The sequence below is a fragment of the Mus pahari genome, chromosome 5 (genome assembly GCF_900095145.1).
Source record: "Mus pahari chromosome 5, PAHARI_EIJ_v1.1, whole genome shotgun sequence".
Lineage (NCBI taxonomy): Eukaryota > Metazoa > Chordata > Mammalia > Rodentia > Muridae > Mus > Mus pahari.
The window spans coordinates 130,698,179-130,704,178 of record NC_034594.1 but is presented as its reverse complement, the minus strand read 5'-3'; positions in this window follow the sequence as shown (position 1 = coordinate 130,704,178).

The window sequence follows — 6,000 nt, the reverse complement described above, 5'->3', positions numbered from 1 at the left end:
AGAGAGAGAGAGAGAGAGAGAGAGAGAGAGAGAGAGAGAGAGAGAGAAATTTTTCTACAGCAAATAATACCATCATTCCAGTGAAGAGGCAGCCTACAGAATAGAATAAGCATCTTTACCAGCTAGGTTAGAGTATGGGATATGGGATATACAAATAACTAAAAAAAAAATGAAACACCAAGACTACAAACAACCTAATTAAAAACTGGGACGTGAAACTAGACATAAAGTTCTCAAAAGATAAGCTACAAATGACTGAAAGCATTCCTAAAAATACACTGTAGGCTTAAATTTTTCAAAATCTACTTTTAATAAGGGTTCTTAAATGTTTTAACCTCCCTTCTATCCCACTACCCACCAGAGATAGTGGAAATGTAAGGTTAATAGAGCAAAGGAGGGAGTGGAAATGTAAGGTTAATAGAACAAAGGAGGGTGTAGACTGTTTAGACATTGCTTCTTTGGAGCAAATCCAACCTGTGTTGTCAGGATATCAGTAGTTCAGTTCACAGGAGTCAGCCTCGAGGCTCTGCCAGTTGGCCTGAGTTCATGGAAGCAGCAAGCAGCCTGTAGAACACCACCAGTTTTTTGCTGTATTTCTCTCTATGAAGTCAAGACAAACAATGATCAGCAAAGGATGGTAAGACATACCAATACCATCCAGCATCATACACTGCCTTTTGGGTTATATTTATACCCTTTCCAAACATCACATGTTCTCTCATGAATCCCTCCTAGCAAAACACCACATGCCCTTTTTCCAGGATGCTTCCAGAAAAACACCAGGTGTCTGTTTTTAGTAAAACATCTTCTCACATGTTTGCTTCAGCAAAAATACCTTCTCATGAGACAGTTTCCAAAAAACATCACATAGCAATTCCACTTGAACACTCCATTTTTCCTTGGTCATCAGGGAAATGAAAGTTTAAAATGCTTTGAGATTCTGCCTTACAGCAGTTAAAATGGCTAAAATAAAATTTAAAAAGAATTTTTTTTAATGAAGACAGCAAATGCTGGCATGGATGTGGAGGAAAGGAACACTTATTCACTATTAGTAGAGATGAAAACTGGTGTGGTCACCATGGAAACCAGAGTAGATGTTCCTCAAAATGCTAGAAATAGATATACTATATGATCCAGCTATGGCACATACCCAAAGAACTCTCTATAGTATATATTATCATAAAGGTTCCAAGTCATCCATGTTTATTGCTTCTCTGTTCATAATAATCAGGAAATAGAAAATGATATATTTATTTATATCATTAAATATTGATCTGCTGTTAAAAAAAAAACAAAGTTATGGAATTTCAGTCAAATGGATAAAACTGAAAACAGTCATAGATAATCCAGTCAAATACCACATGTTTTCTATCATTTGTGGATGTTAGCTTTGAATCTTGTGGTATCTCTAGTTCATTTGGAGTACTCATATAGGTCAGGAAATTAGTAAGGGGCTATGAGGGTGCTTTCAAGGAAGGGGAGATTGAATGAGTTGGCTTAAACACTTAAAGAGGGTCAACAAAACAAGAGTAAAATTGTGCAGAGATTCCAAAGGACAGCATACAAGAGGGAACATGGGTAGGGACAACTAACACCAACGATATTTCAAAAAAAGTAATATAGGAGCCCACCTACTAATATATATGTGAAGAGTTAAACAGACTTAGCCTATAATGACAATGTGCCAAGGGCCAACCTCAGTTTAGAGAGGGGTTATGAAGAAGGGGTGTCTGGGAACAACAAGAGCAATAACTTGAAGTCAAATCGAGGGTTACAAGATGATGGCCTAAGTCCTGTCCAAGACAGCTTTTCAAATTGCTTCTCTCTCTCTCTCTCTCTCTCTCTCTCTCTCTCTCTCTCTCTCTCTCTCTCCAGCTTTTTTTTTCAATTCTAAAAATTTTCTGGATAGTTTATATCTTGTAGACCAAAAGCTCAGTCTTTTATTTACATATCATCAATTCAGTCAGTACACCAAGATCCCTTTTGTTTATCCCAGGAAATCCCATGAACCCAGTCCTTTGGTTCTTAGAAAGAGACAGCAAGCACTTTTTTTTTAATATTGCAAAAGAATTCAAAGATCAACTTGCCTTTGTTAACCACAGACAATAAGCTAGCTGGGTAATACCCCACCCTGAAATTACCACTTCTACCATGCCTAGGTCTAGACCTAAACTACCTCTGTCTCAAGCTGACCTTGAACTCAGGAATCTGCCTACCTTTGTAAGCACAAACAAAAAAATTTAGTTGGATAGGATCTTGCCCTGCAATCACTACTCTCTAAATCTCTTCATCTCCTTCCTTAGTATCTTTCTGACAAGCTGGCTTATAATTCAGCTGTCTCTGTCCTTTGAGGTCCACGAAACTCCTTATAGAATTCATATTGCATCCTTATATTTTGCATAGTTGAGAAATTATATATATTTGAACTTAGGTTTTCAGAGTTCTTTCCTAAAGCCTTAAGGGCCTCCCTGAAGGTCTTAGCATTTACCATTTTGCTGAGACATAGACGCACTCTTGACTCCTAGACTCATGCTCTTTCTAATTATTATGGAGCCATTAACTTGGACAGGAAAACCATTCCCCAATAACCTAGGCAAGGAGAATATTTCCTGAAGGAGGAACATGAAATAAAATATAATTTTTTATACAAATAAGCCTTATGCCTACACCAACCATTGACACTTGTAGAGGTCCAAGCCCTACTGGATCTGTTCTAGGGGTAGGAACCCTGTTTACCCTGTCGCTGCCATGGCCAAGGTGGACTCAGCGACAATTCTCTTGCTAGATAGCAAATAAAAATCCCAAGTCCAGGAATGGGCTACCTACCTCTATTGGAGTTGATATCCAGTGAGGTCCCATAGACATGCCCCCCCCCCCAAATATCACAAGTTATTTCCAGTGCTAATGATTACCCTCCAAAATTTGATGGTAAGATCCTACTGCTGAGGACACCATGTGCACGACTCATAAAAGATAGAAATATCAAGCTGTGGGGAAAGAAATATCGAACTGGTACTGACCTACAAGCTTTATTCCTATTGGCTAGTTTCCATGGTGCTGAAAGAGGCTTGCATGCTACCAGAGGAGAAAAATCAGCATTAACCTTATGCAGCCATGAGTTCTCTTAGCTAAAGCAATGGCTGGCCTGGCAAGATGTACCTACTGGTGAAACAGTGCCATGAACATCATAGAAGTAGCCAACTACTTTCTGATTGGCTTTAAGTCCATTACTGGCACCATTATGTAGGCTAAGAACCTATGGCTAAAATGCCATAGGCCCTAGGGGAGATGCTGGTACTATCATCTATATTAAACTGACTGCTAATATTGTATCATTATACCTATAGATTAATGCATCTTTCAACCCTCACCAGAGAAATTTCTGTTTGCAGTAGACACTGATTAACACAGAGACCGATAAATGACCAAGGTACAGAGAAAAACCAGTTGGAGAATGTTCAGCCCTAAATGAGACATTTATATCACAATCCCTTCTCCAGAGGCTCAGGGTTCATTCCTGAAGAGGCAGATGTGGTAGGTGAATAGAAAGAAACAGTGTCCTCTGAACACAGCAGGACAGTGGCACATATAAAGTCACAGCAATTGTGACAGCATGTACAAGCCTTGCACATGCTCAAACAGACCAAATCCCAACATAAAGAGCAGATGTGAGAACAAAATTCTGCCCCTAACTGAGGAGTTATTGGCAATTGACAGCTGCTGGGAGAGGGAGGGTCCATTTGATTTACATGTTCGCTCAGGTAAGTGTAACACTCCAATAGAAGGCCATGTATTCAAGGGTGTATGGGCAGCTAATTTTGACTTGGTTGATGAAAACAAAACAAAACAAAACAAACAAAGGACAAAACGTTGTGTGGATAGGGGACAGAGATGTGGGTCTTGGAAGAGAGGGGAGGAAAATATCAAAACAAATCATAGGAAAATTGGAAAGAACTGATTAAAAAAGGAATTGTGCTGGGCGTGGTGGCGCACGCCTTTAATTCCAGCACTCGGGAGGCAGAGGCAGGTGGATTTCTGAGTTTGAGGCCATCCTGGTCTACAGAGTGAGTTCCAGGACAGCTAGGGCTATAGGCTATATAGAGAAACCCTGTCTCGAAACCCCCCCCCCAAAAAAAAAGGAATTGCATTAAAGTTTTCTTTGTATTGAAGGTAATGTTTATAGATGCAAATATATGGTCTGAAGTATTCAAACATATATTTGTAAACAATAGAATGGAATAAGAACCAGACATTCTCATAAAGTCCTTGAGTTTACAGTGTCTTAGGCTTCAGCCAAAAGAGAAGATACAGTTGAAAAACTCTCCATTCGTATTTAAACTGTAGTAGTATTGTAAGTTATTGTTTGCATGGGAGCTATCAAATCTATAAGGGAAGAAGAAGCTTGCCACGGTTCTGGGTTGTATTATGGCTGACACAAGGATTACACGCTATAGTCTTGTGCCCTGTAACTGTCTTTCTTCTGCTGGGAAGTGTGTTTGATTGAAACAAATGAAGCAAAGTGACAAGCTAGCAAGGGAGATTGAAGGTTTAAATGTCATCTGAAGCAAGCTTCATTTTTTTTTTTTTTGAAAAATCATTTTCTTGACTTTTCTAGCCGCCCTACCAAACCTCTTACTGTTTGAAGTTCATTGAGAAAATCCTTTTGCAAAATATTTGCTGAGACATTGTAACATAGGAATTGTAAGGGATCAAGGCTTGTTCAGTTGCTCCTCACGCACATCTATCTTTCCTAAACTGCTTTCTGGTGCCCGGGAGCTTAAATCCATATGTCTCAGATGCTGTTTCCAGAATCAACACATTGCTCCCCTATCTCCACCAAATACCAAAAAGTTACTAAATGTCTCACTTCTGACTAAAATCTGCCTAAGTGAACAGAAATCAAAGTTCCTTCAGAAAATCGTATTAACTCCTGAGCACCCATCAAAGATACATATTGTCCTGCACTTGTTTTAATATTAGCAAGTTCCATAAACAGTGGAGCTTCTAAGAGTGTTGGACTTTGCCCCCAGACCACCACCCAGTACCAGACAGCAAAGAGCAACTGGGATGCAATATCTCCCAGAGCAGTAGTTCTGAGGAAAGACTGTGAGCTGCTGTGTAGATTCAGGGAGATTCAGACCTATCAAGAACAAAACTGCAGAGGTAGAAATGAGAAGGCACCCTCGCTCTGATGGTGGCATTTTAAAAACCTTAAAGATTTCATACCAGCTGCTGCCTGATTCTTAGTCTGATCCATTTTTCTCACCAGGAATGTTTCCACCATAAGGATAGATATTGCAACCACCCAATTTGCCACTCTGGTATTGTTAAAGACAATGCCAGCTTTCTCAGACTATCAGGCCATCAAGGTCAGCAGCTTCCCCTTGACCCTTGAATTCACCTTCATCCTTAGCCTGCACATGATGCACCTGAGCCTTTACGGATATTAACCAGGTCTATGCCTTGAATTTTCTTCCTTTTCCCTCTATTATATTATTTTACAATTTTCTTTATTCTTAGAAATTTTATATATATGTACAGAGTCTTATGATCATAACTACCCCCATTTTTTCTTTCTTTAACCCCAATAATCCCAGCACTCCCCCTTTCAACTTCACATCTGTTTGGGTTATCTTTCTATTTTATATAACCCATTCAGTCCAAATAGTGCTGCATATATATATACATATATATATATATATATATATATATATATATATATATATGGTGTGGGGTCAACCACAGAAGCATAAAAACCTTATTAGTGGCTATATCCTCAAAATAGAGTGATTGTCTTTCCCCCCAAAATTATCAACTTCAAATAGCTTCTCAGTAAGAGATGGGTGCTTGAGGTTCTGATTCCCTTCACTGTCTATATTCTGTGACCTCCCCCCATCCTCTTCCCAACTCTCTGTGATGGCAGAAGTTAGAGAAGCATGGGAGACTCAATAGAGAATCATTGGGAGTATAGAACAGAGAGGATAGAGAGCACTTGAACTG